At 40.2% G+C, this 16,589-nt stretch overlaps 1 non-coding gene across 1 annotated transcript; it reads right to left on the reverse strand.

Annotated features, from left to right (window-relative positions):
- Positions 1–14,249: 14,249 nt before the first annotated feature.
- On the reverse strand, positions 14,250–14,321 carry TRNAH-GUG. The gene has a single exon. It is a non-coding gene; the product is annotated as a tRNA-His (tRNA).
- Between the last annotated feature and the right edge of the window lie 2,268 nt (positions 14,322–16,589).

Genomic DNA, 16,589 nt, shown 5'->3' on the forward strand with positions numbered 1-16,589 from the left:
CTCTGGAAGACTGTGCTTCAAAGCTCTGTTGTTACCATTTAGACATTCTTAATTTTGCTTCATTCTGCACGGAACCCTGCACATTAAATGGCTTGCCCTGCTCACAAAACCTGCCTAGCACTGCTGTTTTCAGACATGTCAGTGTTGCCCCCTCCCTACTTCCCTGTCTGTTTCTCACTCGCGTGCTCTCTCTCTCTCTCTTTTTTTTCCTGGAAGAATCTGTAATCTTTGCTGCTGTAATCCTTGACCTTTGACAGTCCTAAGTGGCACAGGCTACTGCTCCTATCGCCTGGCTGGTATACATGCTACCAAGTGGCCTCACCGCCCGGGGACACATGAGGCCACAGGCCAAATGCAAAGCCCTAGAGAACGTGGCACTGAACTTGACTAGACCAAACACTGCCGAGTTTTGGAGTTAAAAGTAACTGTGGTGATCTCATTTTATAGAGTAAATTTAGTCCTGGAGAGAGGAAGGAAATTTCCCAAGGCTACTTCATTTATTAATATCAGGCTAGAGACATGGCTAGCTCATTCTATAAAAAGGAGCTAACATAGACAATTATAGTCCCCAAACTCATGAGAACTCCAACTTCAGCTTTTTCTCAATGCTTTAATCAACAATGACATTATTAAAGAAAGAGCTGTAAAGATCATCACTTTCTCTACACTAACTATGTATTTCCATTTCCTCCCCCTTCCTTATCTTTTATTGGTAATTTGCCTGGCCTCTCCAAGGCTCCATCCAAAACATCAATGCTGACAACCTGATAACCCCTAGAAGGGGGAATAAAACCTAAGGGCTCAGAAAACCCACAAAGTAGATAATTAACACCAGAGAAATCAAGATTTGACTACACAGAAGTAGCTACAGTACTAAGCGGCAGGATGAGACACAGTCCTGAAACTTTCAAGCAGGGGAGACTGGGTTACGAATTACAATCTAGTCCATCAGAAGGGACTCTCTTGTCTCAAGGCTGACTTAATTGCCATAATTCAATTAACATGCTTCCACTAATTATGTAAGCTTTAAATGACAGTTCAACAGCAGCACCACTGAGAATAAGCCAATTTTCCCCCCCTTTTTAAAAAGTTAATCTTAAATTGATTGTAAGTAAATGCATTGATTTCTCTTTCACATCCTTCACCTGTATTGTTATGGGGTACCATCATATTAAAGCTCTGAGTCCATGCAAAAAAACGTTTAGTATTAGTACTATGTGAAATAACTATAGTTACTAACTATAGTTATTAACTATAAATAACATAAGTATAGAGAAGTTGGCATTCTCTTTCCTTCCTTTCAGCCTTCCCTTCATCCTTTTCCCATTCTTTGCCTTTTAGATGACAGTTCTTATCAAATGTTAAATGAGATAAATAATTCATTAGTTGAAATAAACATTTTTGAAATTTTTAGACCTACAACAATGTCTGGTACATATTAAGGGTTCAATAAATAGCTGTTAAATAATCATCAATATTAATCTTTGGATGAGATGCTTTGGGGGCATGATGGAGAAAGAAAAGTCAGAGAAGGCCTAGTCCTGATTTCAGGTATAGATATTTTTTCAGGATATAAAATAATGTGTGAACACAGTAAGTCATTCCAAACTACCTGGAATTTAAGATATGAAAGAGGATTTTGCAGTATACATTATAAAATGTTAAATCAGATCAGCTCCTCCACTAAAAAAGACAGAGATGGGCTGAATTTGAGTTATCAAGTCTGCATGTAAATGACTGTTAAATATAAAATGTCTGTTATAATATACCTATGGACAGGGAATCCATCACAAATTGAAACATTCACAAAGCAAAAGTTTCTACACTCAAATAGCTGGGAGCTAATTTGCATAGCAGCCCAGATTCATCTTGGCATACATTTAGCATTCACTTGCACCAGAAGACTTCATCTTTGGGGCCTCCCTCATGGTTCAGGAGTTAAAGTCTCAGCGCTATCAAACTATCCCCACCACTAGGACATGAGTTCAATCAGGGAGCTGACCTCTCTGATCTTGCCTACTGTTCCCGGTAGTAGTATATCGCAGTATATACTATTCTGCTCCCCACCTGTCTCTGGTGAATCCTTTCACTCCCTGCACCTCTGAGCCACACTCCAGTTCTCCCATGTAAAAATAAATTAACAAAAGAAAGTATAATGTTGTAGGAAATATGGAAAAACACATGAAAACCTTGTTCTCATTATCAGATAAATAGGCTGGTGTAGTCAGAAAGACAAAAACAATATTTTAAAAAACTTAGGTGACTACTGTACCACACACATGATTAATAATAGGACAAAGTAGGACTTGGTCTGTGGCGATGACCATCTTTCTATCCCTGACTAACTGCCACTTTCTTACAGAAACTTTGCTGCCTCTTCCTTAGTCATGGTGTTTTAGTTAAAGGTTTCTTTTCCTTATAGGACATTGAATACTTGAAGTTCATGAATTATTAGCAATCATTGAATGCTTTGTCTTCTCAGTAGGCCATCCTCTCTCTGAATGTCAAGAGAGTCTGTATATGCTCACCAACATCTTTCTAGTCTGGTGGTTAATATGCCTTCCAGAAACATTCTTAGAAAAAAAGAGAAAGAAAGTGAAGCTGCTATTCCATTCTGCCCAGTTTCTTATATCAGAGATCATTCAATTGTATGTGATAAGCAATCAGTTTGGACTATGCTAATTAAAAAATTTTTTTTTAAGATTTATATATTTATGTATACAGAGCTGGGGTACAGGCCAGAGGTGCAGGGGCGGTGAGAGGATTCACCAGAGACAGCGTGGGGAGTAGAACAAGCAGATCTGCTGAGGGGAGCAGTAGGTGGGTCAGGAGAGGTCTGCCGGGCCATGTAGATCACCCCCACGTGGGGATTGAACTTGCACTAAAGTGGCTACAGCCAGTTTTCAGTGCTGCGCCCTAAGCCATTGCACCACCAGGGAGGCTCCTAAAAAATTTTTTTTAAACTTTCTTACACATTCTTCTCCATTCAGGTTCAGTCCCTGAAGTTCTCCTACCATCATAGCACCTGTGAACCATCATCAAAATTCCTTGTACTTCTCTCCCCTTTGACTGCTCTCTCATCACCTCCTCTGCTGTTTGCCTCAAATCTATGATCATTTTGCAAGTTTTGTCTTTGTCCCGACCTTCTATTTAGTTTTCCCACGTTCCATCTAAATGTGAAGCCATTCAATTTTTTTCCCCTTCTCACTTATTTCAGCTATCACAATCCCTACTAGTTCCATCCATGTTCCTGCAAATGTCATGAGTTAATCTTTTTTGATCACTAATATTTCATTATGTATATACCACATTTTCTTGTACCAGTCACCTGTTTTAGGAAATTTTGTTTCATTTATGCTGGAATAAACATAAGGGTGCACACTTCCCTTCAAATTAGTGTTGTTATGACCTTTTTGGTAGATTCCTAGGAGTAGAATCACGGGATCTTAATAAGGTAGATCCATTTTATTTGTTCTTTTCTTTTAAGATTTATTTATTTATGCTTACAGAACTGGGGTGCAGGCCAGAGAGGATGCGAGAGGATTCACTGGAGACATAGTGGGGAACAGAACAGGCAGACCGATGAAGTACATTGCTTAGAGGAGCAGCGGTGGGACAGGAGAGGTCTGCCATGCCATGTGGGTCACCTCCAGGGTGGGGGATCAAACTCGCCCTGAAGCACTGAGGCCAGCCTGCAGTGCTACTTCCCAACCTGCTGAGCCACCACGGAGGATGATATTATCTTACTTTTTAATAGCCATATGGAATCAAGACCACTCACATTACTGTACACAGCTCTATGAACTCTTTCTTGAGAAGCAAGCATACCCACAGGCCAATAGCACTTTAACTCAGAATATTACCAAGGTAACTAGTTTGGATTGGTCAGCTTAAAAACCAACACGTGCTTCATGGTTTGATTTGAGGAAGCCTGAGCGGGAAGGAGCAGCTTTAGGGTTGGGGCAAATTTCGCTCTCCTACTTCACTCCAGAGGATGCTCCATTGTTCCCGTATATGAAAGAAAGCAGAGAGTGGCCAGTAACATCTGATTCTTCTGGGATCTGGGACTCCCTGCTGACTTCCACTGGGCTCAGGATGTTTTCTCATGCTACAGCTACACATGTAAATCAATCCCTTCTACCCAGAGATGTGGACAATGGGACTGATTTCTCCTTGATGAGTTATATTTTCAGCCCACATGTGGCTGCACATGAAATATCAATTTTTCCCCTCTTTTATTTTGTGTGTTGAGTCAGGCCTCTTCTCTGTTTACACAAGGACAGAAGAAAAGTTTGAGGAAGGTAAAAGGGTCACTGGGCCCATTATCCTGGCTGTCTATGGTTTTCTCCTACCATTTCCTCTCATCCATCATTGTCCTCCCTAGAAACTCATCTATATCCCTTGAGATTCAATTATTTTTCCTAGGGATTGCCCTTTGGAGGGAACCTATTTTAAGATCATTATGTTCTCTGCAAAGCAGTGTTGCCAGAACTTTCCCATTGATCCCCATTTCTGTCCACTCAGATTCTGTTTTCATTGTTCAGGCCATGCAGGGACTATTTGCATTCTTTCTGACTGCAGGGGAACTGTGCAGAAGCCTTACACCATATGTCTCGTTACACTGAAAGTCATCAGATCTTTATTTTGCATTCCTTCGCCATGAGCCATCTTCCATCTCCCATCCTCCACGAGGGCAACCCGGCAGGCCTACACCTCCTCTGGAGATTCCCAAGAAGCCCAGAATTGGGTCCTTTTATCTCTCCTTTTCTGCACACGGGCAGGGGCATGCGTGTTGCGGAGGGATAAACAATTTACGTTCTAATGTCTGCAACTCTCTTACTCCCAGGTATTTCGTGCTCACGACACAGATGGTGTGGCCGTTGTAGTTAAAAATAAACACAAGACTGGGGGCAGGGTGTGTGTGTGTGTGTGGGGGGGGGTGGCATAAAGAAAGGATCCAGTCAGAAATCAGATAAACACTTTTGCCTTTTGCCTTAAGACTTTTCTTTTCTCATTTCAAAATGGGATGAGGGGGTGGAAGGCTAGTATTCACCAAATCTGGGAACAGAAGATTTTCAGCATCTTCTACTCCTAGATTCTCCAGAACCCCATTTCCAGGATGTGTGAAAAATATGTTCTATAATTAAATAATTTGGGGAAACACCAAATCAGAATGCACAGAACACATTAGCATATTAAAGACTCTGATGGTTTCACATGAAATAACTTGTTCAACTCAGCATTCCCTAACCTTAGTTAAGCTTGAAACACTTGCCACAGTTCACATAGAGGTGACCTGCAGCTTGACCTTCCTTGGACTACCCAATTTGAGTAAATAAAATTCTATTATCTTAAAAATGATATGTCCGGGCCCTCCCTGGTGGCGCAGCAGGTTAAAGCACTGCACTAAGAAACTAAAGAGCCGCTTCCGCATGAGTTCGATTCCCGCCTGCCCCGGAGGTGACCACATGGCGTGGCAGACCTCTCCTGACCCGCCCACTGCTCCCCTCAGCAATGTGCTTAGTCGATCTGCCTGTTCTGCTTCCCGCTCTGTCTCTGGTGAATACTCTCACCCTCCGCATCTCTGGCCTGTACCCCAGTTCTGTACGAATAAATAAATCTTTAAAAAAAAATGATATGTCCGTTGAAGACATTAAAGATATGAATTGAATTTCCTTTTTAAATCATTGCTTCCCACATCTCTTAGAGATGTAGCTGTGGGGCGCAGGGAGTCAGAGGGTGTGTTTTTGACATGTTGAGAGAGATAAAAGTGTTTTGGAGAGGGAAGGGATTTTCAAAAATTCAGTAATGGGCATGCCATTTGTTCACTGTGCACTGAGAAGAATTTTATGTAAAGGACGTTTGGGTAGGGAAAGAATTAGAGAGGGAGCCCACTTCTTCCTGAGTTGGCATCAGGGGGACAATTAGAGAGACTGGGTGGAGAGTGAATGCACCATACCAACTGTAGCTGGAGAAGAGCAAGGAGCACTGGGTAAATATGAAGTACCCCCCTGGTTCCTATTCTAGAAGCTTGGGGTAAGTCTGTGGTGTAGCCAAGCATGAGAACTATGTGGAACTGGTGTTACTGCTTTGTTCTCGGTTTCTACATGACATGAATGAGACCCATGAGTTCTCACAGCACTTGGTAAATTGAAGAAAGTCTTCCTTGGGGTCAAAAAAGTCACATGGCTAGGACTGAAGGTGATTTTTGGCATTTGAGGGAGTGAGATAGAGGCCCAGTCGCCAGGCATGGCCACTAGCCCTTGACCAAGAGAAACCAGACACAAGACTCACCACCATTATCTTCAGGATCAGTAGGAATGGTGGGAAAATGGGGAATTGGGGGTGACCCCCTTTTTCTTTCTCAACAAGATAACATGAATATAGCTGCCTGCCCTAACCAGGTACCTAGTGCCATCCTGTAGAGATTTTGGACAGAGGACAAGTTTAATGGAGACTAAACCACTATTCTGAAAAACTGATATTCCCTTTTATGATAGGGAATATCTGTATCTGGGGGTTGATCTAAATATCTGGGGGACTGATCTAAAATTTAAATCTTATTGGACATTTACTTAATTCCTGCCTGTTCCATAGAGTCGAGTTTATAAGAAAGACCAGACTGATTATACATATAAAAAGATTACATTTTCTTTAAATGTCAGAATTTTAGTATGATTGATATTTCAGGAACTGCTACCTCTTTTTTTTTTTTTTTTTTTTTGTATTCACAGAAGTTTACCTGGGGTACAAATCCCAAAATTTTATGTTACTTCAAATTGCAAGATTTGAATTGATTTGATGGAACATCAAAAACTATTGTGTGAACTCTAAGTATTGACTGTCTATCCTTCTGCATCTTGAACTAGTTCAGAGACCTAGTTTTACTCATCCCCCAAGACATAAAATAACATCTTAATGTTATAATATTATTCAGTATTAATATTCAGTATTAATATTAATTAATATTCAGTATTAGCTGAGTGAATGAATCAATATGCTTTGTCTCTGCATCACAGAAAATATTCTTTGTGGAACTCATTTCGCTATTCTTGATGATTCAAGGAAGAAAACAAGATTTCCTTGGAAAATGTGAAGAGTTTTGAATTTATAGGACATTTTTGAGATTACTGAAAAAAGAGCCTTTTATTCATAGCCTGATAAATGTGCTAACCCCTAACTGATTGTGCTGCCCCTACCTTCTCCCTGCACCCGTCTCCCTCCATCACTGTAACCTCCATGGGCCAGAGACAGGTGGAATGCCTTTAGTGTTCCTAGACCTCATCTGTGTTACCATGAGCCTGTATGATGACCCATTTTGTTGGGTTAAAACTGAATTTATGTGCATGTCCATTTCCCCTCTAGATTGCAAGCTCGTTGAGAGCTTACTTTGTCTTCATGATTGCATCACCATATTTTACAGTGTGGGAATTTTATGTAAGTTGATCAAACTAGACGGTTTATGCTTCCTTTAAAGTGAAGAAAGTAAAGGCTTATTTTCCTGGTACATATAGTTTTTTACATTTTCTCATCCTAGCTGGTTTACCACCTCTGCCATAATGGATGGATTCTTGCCTTCCACTGCCACTGCCCTGACACTACCCACTGTCCAGGCAGAAGAGAGATGCCTGGGTGTTTCAGGGAGTATCTAAGAGTACAAGAAAGAAATTCACTTTTATGTTTATTACTTTGAAAACTTCAAAATGTATTCTGTCTTCAGAGCCTCTTATAGCTATTTGAGGCTAAGAGGCATTAGAATATATGAAATCCTCCAGCAGTAAAATACGCCTGGGTTTCCTGGGTCTCACTACACAGGGACCAGTATAAAACCCAGCATGCTGGGAACATGGCTGCCTCCTTTCTATGTGTGCTCTTCCCACAAAAGCCAGGAGACACAAGTCTATTGATAGCTACCTTTGTACTATTTTTTTTTAACATTTCAATTTTTAAAAAAGATTTATTTATTTATGCATACAGAACTAGGGTACAGACCAGAGGTGCAGGGGTGCTGAGAAGATTTACCAGAAACAGAGTGGGAGGAAAACAGGCAGATTAACGAAGTATACTGCTGAGGGGAGCAGAGGGCGGGTCAGGAGAGGTCTGCTGCACCATGTGGATCTCCTTTTTGGGTCTCAGTGCCAGAGGGAAGCTTCGTTAGATTCCCAACCTGGAGCAAAATATCTATGTTATTCTTATTATACCCAGGACTTCCCTTTTCCTAATCTCATCATGCTGAATTAATTAAAAGAGACTGCTGACTTATTTATTTCTTCCATTGGTCTGAGAGTCCAACGAGATAAAGCTATGTATCAATATACCTGGCATGTGTTAATAGTAAGAATGTTCACAATTCTGAGGATAATACTAGTCAAAAGCAATGGTTCTATAGTTTTTTGTTTTTTTTTTCTCTGAACCAGACACTTTATTAAGTGCTTTGATATACTCATCGGTTCTCACGCTTCAGGGAAGATACTATTCTCACCCACATTTTATATATGGACAATTGAGGGGAAAAATTAGTAAGTTGCCCAAGGCCTAGCAAGCATTGGTAGAGCAGGAATTTAAACAGGGTTCTAGTTGCAGAAACTATGTGCTTAACCGTTAGCCTGCTCTTCACAGTGCTATCCTAGACAACAAGACACCATATTTTAAGTTGGTGCTTCTTCTTGGAAGCAGCCATCATCTGCTTGAGGAGCCCACATCAAGGCGCTGAGGGTACTCCCAATATGACAGGGAATTGGGACCCCAAGTGTTTGACTGTTCAGAGTTATGAAGGAATCTAGAAGTAGAGAAGGGTAATAGAAAAGAGACTATTTGGAGAATCTACAGGGCAACAGGGACACACTTAGAAGCTATAGAAGTAGGGTATTTGAAAAAGATATATCTCATGGAGAGTTCTGGATTCATTGCTATGGGGGCATTCTTCAGAATTCCCAAATCATCTTGTCTTTCTGTGAAGATCTACATTCTTTTTCAAACCATTTTTCTTTGAGTTAAGACACCTTGTTCAGTCTGGGCTACATAGGGTTCTAGAGTTGACTTAGGGTTTAAAGCTCTAAGTCTAAGTGGTGTGTGTGAGTTAATTGCTACAGCTCAATCCTGTCTTTGACTCCCTGGGGGGAAGAATGAGGACAAATGATGATGGTTAGAGCTCAGCCTATCTGTATTTATGATTTTTGATTCGATTTCTTCTGTCTTGGAGTTTGGAGTAAATGCATTCAAGAACAACAAAAGAAAAAGGGAAGGAAAGGATGAGATGGTATGGAAATAAGAATAAGAATTGGAGAAAGTGAGAGAGGATGTAGAAAAACTCACTTCTTTGATTTGTATGGTGTGATTTCTGAAATCGCTCCAATCTCTACATAAATCTACAGGATTTATGTGGCTTCATTAATCACACTTTCTTTTGAAATGGAATTTTCTGCCTCAGAGCCTTTGAACATTGACATCCAAATACAATATATTCTTTTAAAATCACCTTTGGATAAAAACAACACTGTTGAGGTAATTCCCCCAGATTGTAGGTGGAGCCTGGCCCTCAGATCTCGATGATAGTTCGCCAAAAATAGGACCTCCCTTCAGAGAACACAAGTTCTGGTTTGATTAGGATCCCAGTTGCAGACATGCTGGGCTAGGAACCCATGTAGGAAAAAAAAAATGAAAGAAAGGAAAAAGAAGCCCCTTGTTTTTGATGAACAACAACAGGCACTGCCATCTAGTGGCAAAGCACATTTCTCTGGGCCTTGGCTTGACCATGACCTTGCCTGGCTCTTTCTGCATTATCGAAGCTGGAGAGCGCATGCTCGCTTTCCTGGTGGCAAAGTGATCTGAAATCAAATAGTAGAGCTCAGGTGAGGACATGACTGAGTTAAAGCTGCTACCATCAGAGGCTGAACCCAAGGTGTAATTTATTTATTTTTTTGGTTGACTTGTGGGGGGAAATCCAATAAACAACAGAGAACAAAGACTGTATTCCTGGGAAGAGACAGAAAGGAAGGGGAATGCAGTCATTGTCACAGGAGTGTCACTAGAGCTACATCACCTTATTTGACCTCATAGTCAACTAGTCACCTCATAGTCTCCGTGTTTTGTTCATGAGCCTTTGTGCTAAAGCACAAAGAGGTCAAATCCCAAGTCAAATTGCCAAAAGCGAGAGAGGTATGTTTAGAAAAACGTTCTTTTTGGTTTAGATTTCATGGAACTTTTCCATGGCCAGTTCCCTCCTGAGACGGCCCATATTTCCAGGCCTTGTCACAGACCTCCAAACTTCCAGGGTGAATTCACTGAGATAGATAATAACACAGTAGAACAGTTATGGGTGCTGCAAAGATCTTTAGTGTCTCCTGCTTCTTACTGAGGGCACTAGAGAGAAGCAACAGCCTGCACGGTCTCTTGTTGCTCAGATCCTGTGGATGAAACTGTAACAGCTGTTGATGGTTAAGTGCTCTCTTTCGGTGAAGCCACTGCCAGCTGCCACTCCCGGAGACACCATTGTGCCCCCATGAGCTGCACCTCATAACCTGCCGCCCTGACAAGGGGATTTGCAGCAACAACTCCAACCAGACTGAGCCTTGAAAATCAAATCCGCCCATTCAAATCTGGCTCTAATATTCATTTTTATGCCCTAGTATATTTTTATTGCACTAAAACAAACTTAAACTATATTCTTACTCACTTAGGACTAGATAGATGTTGATTTTTGAATAACAAAGTATTTATTTTGTTAGTAATTTAAACTGTTGAATTTATGATTTGATCAAAAAAATAAACGTTAATATCATTTATTTATGAAGGCTCACTAAAATATGGACATAGAAAATACTGGAATATAAACTTTCCTCAATTTAATGGGGGAGATTAAAGGTATAGCTTGTCCCTACTACATTGTAGCAAGCAAGAAAGAAGCATTTAACTAAAGCCAAAGCTATGGTAATAAAGCAAGCTTGTGTTGTTCTGAATTTAAGTTACTCAATTACAGTCACATAGGTAAATTTTTTTGTTGGCATGAATGTTAATGGGCCTCTGTATCTACAACAACAAGGACATAAAGTAAAATGTTTTATAGCGAATTAAGACTTTCTCTTGCTATTTTAGTTGACTCAAGAAAGGAGGAAAAAGACAGTATTCTGGCTTTTCAGTGATTTAACAGTTATATAATTTAATGAAAACTCTAGGGGATAGGAGTGTCATTGATTGGTGAAAACTGTAGCTGTCAAAGTTTTGTGATCAAAACAAGGATTCTGTTAATAGTCTAAAGGTTCTTCATTAATGTTTAAAAAGTTGTCAGGGAATCCAGCCTGTGATTCCTTTGCCCTGAAATGCTTTGTAGTTGACATTTTGGAGAGATGAGTTTTGAAGGATTATAGTGGAATTACTGCTTTTTTATCAACAAGCATTGATGCTAGAATGAAATGTAGCAAATGTGAGTATGAAAATAATAATACAGTCAGTCTGTGGAGATAGTTGTAAAATGTTTTTTTAAAAAGTGAAAGCAGATAGTTTCTCAAAGCTAATGTAATTGAAATTAGAATTGATTCCTCAGATATCTCAGCCTTTAAAATTTCTATAAAACAACTTGAGATAGAGTTGGTTTCAGAGTAAAAACCCAACATATTTTAACCTCTTCAAGAAGACAGCAGGAAATCCAATGTCAATAAACTCTTTGCTGATGAAATCAACCATTGGGTTTATGACCCTAGGTCATGGTAACTATGGGAAGAAAGAGTAAACTAGGACTGCAAACTTAGATAAGGATTTGGATACTCAGTGCATTCTGACTTGCTCTATCTCTGGCTTGGAGTCTATTCTATCAAAACATAATTTTTAACTTCTGAAACCCATGGGGAAGAGCCCTTTTGTTCATGGAAATCTCACTTTAGAGTTTTTACTAGTGGAGGCTGTATGAAGGCTGAAGGCGTTGTTAAGAATAAATATTATTTGATACATCCCTCCTAGGTGGCCATGGTGTATTTCTTCAATGTGTCTCTATACTATACATCTTTGTGCATTATCCTTTTTCATTCTTTCATTGACCTCCTTCTTCCCCATATTTTATTTTCCTTACACTGAAAGCTTAGATAACTGACCCAATTCTTGCTGGCAGAGTTAAATGATTTAGCGCTCTCTCCTGGCCAAGTTGAGCAAGCAGTCTGGGGGGCAGAATGTGGAGTACTCCCTTCATGGAAGCAATTACTCTGGGTACCTACGTTCCAAGTTGAGTCCAGACTAATTGTTGGATCCCCATGGCTCCTTCCCAAGCTATTTTTCATCTTTCACAAGGCAGTAAAGATGTAGTTTTGGACTGGAACTCATGGGTTTTGTAGAAAGACAACCCCCAAATGGTGTGTTCTAGTAAAGCAGTGAGAAAAGCTTTCCTAGGAGAACAACCAAAGACTGGCAATATCTTCCCTCTGGAACGGGCCTCAAGAAAAGAGAAAGGCCTTTGTGTGTGTGTGCTATAAAACTATTCCCAGAGACATAGCTGATTGGTACAGTGATAGTCGCTGGAGCCAGACTAGCCAATCCACTCTTTCCCCAGGATTTTTTGAATAGTAACTAAGAGGCTCTCCTGCTCGGAGCAACACTGTAAGATAAAAAGAGTTGGAGATGCTCCTGATAGTCAAGCTTCCTGCCATGTAGAAGTTAGTTTGAGAGAATAAGGCGATATTTAGAACAGAAATGGAGAGAGTATGTCTTGCTCATCTCTAATAATCTTGCTCCAATTACTTCCAAATATCCTTCAAACCTGTGCCTGGGTACATGTCTCTTTAAAGCAATGCAAATTGTGTTTTTCCATTTGCAACCACTTGAGTTCTGACTGACATAATCTCTTTCCACAAAAGATTAATTCATTACATTTCCAATCTCAATACAAATAATCTTGGGTGAGATTATTCTGTAAACTGTTTTTAACTAAAGCACAAGTGTATTTCAGTAGTTTTCTGAGCCAGCTGTGCAGGTATTGCAAACTTGAGGCAGAAGCCAAGCTAGGGCCTTTGAAAAAGGAGAAGCAGAATTTGTGGGGGAATTAAAGGAGGGGGTTGAGATTAGGGAATAAATTGTTAGAAGAGATCTCAGAGGGGGAAATGATCTTGAAAGTAAGTCTTTGAGAACAATAAACACATTTTACTTCACATTACTCTGAGTTAATATTTTGGGCCCCATATTCAAATAGATACTGGCCTTTTTGGGAAGGGGGTGCACTACTGATGGCAGTTTTTCTAGAAGACTATTTCTAAGAATTCACAGACCTGAAAGACATTACTAGAGTCTGTGCTTATATTCAGCTCATATTTTTATTTGAAAGAATTTTATGATTGCAAAGCATAAGTTTTTGCTTGGACTATCAAACCAGGGCTAAAGGTATTTAAAAGTGCCTTCTAGTGAACCCTTGTTTAAAACATGGTGGGCTATAATTTTGGAGCAATAAGCCTCATTGTAACATACTTATATTTGACATTTTCAGTCTGTATTGTTCGTGTTTTAAGTCCTGGAGAAAGGCCCATTAAAGACATGTTACTCGCATTAATTCAACATTTAGCCATTTATAATACAAACCCCAGCCTTTTGGAAAATGTCATTAAAAAAGTTTCACCATATACGGACATTATTTATTGCTTGAGCCCCATTGTCTACTTCTAATATGCCCTTTATCAGACCCAAATGCCCACTTCAGAGAATTTCGTTTTGAGCAACAACTGGCTTCTTACATTATCCAATGATGCAGGAAAGTTAAATTACAGCCAGTTCATATCATAGAAACAAAATGTTTCCTGCAATTACTGATAAGGGACAGTTCATTTTCTTTCTGTCATCCTGAAAAAACCCTCCTAACAACAATTCATGCCTGGTTAAACAGGATTTCCACATCTACTGCTGACATCTTTCCAAATAATTCAGGGCTGTTATTACTGTACAGCCCTGGCAAGGCTCAAAAGCAAGCAGACTTGACGAGTCTGCTCAAAGCAGAGCTTAAGTAGTTGTAATTAATAATAATTACATGCCCACTACACTCCAGTTTTATCATATTATCCGTCAATGCAAATAAAAAAACCCACACACAACACGCTTGCAACAGGATTAGTGCGTTAATAAAGCCATTCTGCATATGGCATCTCTCTAAAGTTTAAAATATTTGGAGTGGTTTCTGTTTTATGGATTTTCATTATTCTGTGTCTGGTTGCAAAATGTTGTCTGCATGAAGTACAACTTGGAACAGCTTTGCTCTCTTGCAAAAGCCTCTATCATCCTGCCGTGACTCGGATTCGAACCGAGGTTGCTGCGGCCACAACGCAGAGTACTAACCACTATACGATCACGGCGAGCCACAGGGGAGCTGAGCGCTCTGCTTACTTCAAGAGCTATTGCAATATGAAAATTTGTGGAAACACTGCCATCTATTGCCTACATATGTACACTTGCTTAATATTGGAAGGAAGAACAACGTGCCCGTAATCTTTAAATATTTCAAGGAGAATAACAAAGTGCCTGGATATGAAATCAATATTGTCTTCCTGGTTGATCGGGAAAATTCTACTAGTAAATTAAGAGTCACTTAATTTACTGTTCAGGAAATGGGAATCAAGGTAACAAGGGTTAGAGAAACTATTCCTTTGATTCATGCTTCCTACATGTAGCCAATAATGAATATTAATTTCCCACCCCCACACCCAACTGCCAGCACCAATTATGTTGCATTGAATGATGCATGAAGCTGAGTGCCTTTTGTGGTTTCCCCCCCAACCAGTCTTATTTCCATATACTTAGGTAGCAATGCCATAAAAATATGGCAACAACAAACTGGCCTGAGGATGGAGGAAACCAGAAAGCCTTGCTTCTCTTGTTAAGAGGAAGCCAGGCTGAGTACACCTTGCTTGAGGAAAGACCCCCTTTCAAATACACTGAACTCTAAAACGAACATTTTTTCCAGAAGATATAGGTCTTAAAGATACAATAACCTCAAGAAGAAAATATTCCAGTCATATTAGTAATGCACTACACAAAGGAGTAGGAGTGTTCCATGCTAAATACGTTTCAAAGAGAAATTCTAAATAAATGAACTTGTCGGAAATATTAGTCAGCACAAGGTATTTCAAGAGTTGAACACATTAACAAAATGCACAGAAAAACCTCTTTCTAGTCAATGGTTTGTTATTAGGGAACCTGCTTTATACCCTCTAAACAGAGGAGCAGCTGTGGCTTGCTGGCTTGGTGTAGGGGGTGGCAAGAAACTAATCCATGTGTTGAGTGGGTGCCAATAACGCCAGCGTTTCTGGAAGGAGGCTATTTCTAAAGACAAAATCATGAGACATAAATGGTCACTCCCTTCTGATCATCTGTAACCCCATCTATCTTCCTTCAAACTCTCACAAATACGATTTCCTTCCGTGCTCAATTAGAAAAGACTGGGCCTGAGTTGCTGAGCCTGCACATTCCCCGCAGACATCAGGGAAGGCTGCTATCTGGCCTGGACAAGAATACTGGGAGGGGAACTCGTAAGCCGCCCTCTGTGGCAAGGGACAGTAAAAGCAATTTTCCCAGGGTTCTCCCTGGTGGTGTAGTGGTTAAAGCACTGCATTATGAAGCTCTCTGAAGCCACTGCAGCACGAGTTCAATCTCCCGCCAGAGAGCTGACCCACATGGTGTGGCAGACCTCTCCTGGCCTGCCTGCTGCTCTCCTCAGCAGTGTACTTCGTAGAGATCTGCCTGTTCTGCTCCCCACTCTGCCTCTGGTGAATCTTCTCACCCACCATTCCTCTGGCCTGTACCCCAGTTCTGTAAGCATAAAATAAATCTTTAAAATAAAAGCAGGTTTCCCAAAGCACAATCATGTGTGTACCACATTCTTGGTTTTTGCTCTGGGCAGGTGCCAACTGAAAAGAAGGGAAATGTTTGAAAAATATTATCCCACAACAAAAATTGTGTCAACAGAAGGTGGATTCTAATTTGGCTCAGTCACTAGCTGGGGAAACGTAGGCTGTTGCCTCAGTTTTCTTATCTGTAAAATGGAGAGAAGAGTTGGCACTTGAAGCTTGACATGATTTTGTTGCTGACAGGATTCACGAGATCATTGAATGCCAAGAGAGTAAAATAAGCTTGTCACATAATTAGCATTGTAAAAATATGATATTATTGTTATTTAAATAAACAGATTTTATAAATTTTTTAGATCACATCCCATATTTGAAAAAAATAGTATCACATATCATAAATCGCACATCACAGAATTGCAAATAGAGGTAACTATAAGTAAAATGTGAAAACCAAACAGTTGAATTCAATTCTAGCTAGAGTCTCTGAGTTCTGAGCTTAAAGAGGTTAAAGAGGAAGGCGAGCAACAGTTGGAGAGTGGCTCAAGGGATAGTTGCCTCTGACTGAAGTTGCTCCTTAGTTCCTCTGAGTGCCTGGAAGAAATTTGAATGGGAAACAACTTTCTCTTCACAGGTTTCAATACTCCAAAAGGCCACATTTTTTTAAGAAAAAGGTTTATTTATGCATACAGAGCTGGGGTACAGGCCAGAGGTGCAGAAGCAGTGAGACGATTCACCAGACACAGAGGGGGAGCAGAACAAACAGAGTGACAAAGTACA

This window comes from Condylura cristata, unplaced genomic scaffold (assembly GCF_000260355.1).
Source record: "Condylura cristata isolate star-nosed mole 26May11 unplaced genomic scaffold, ConCri1.0 scaffold00006, whole genome shotgun sequence".
Lineage (NCBI taxonomy): Eukaryota > Metazoa > Chordata > Mammalia > Eulipotyphla > Talpidae > Condylura > Condylura cristata.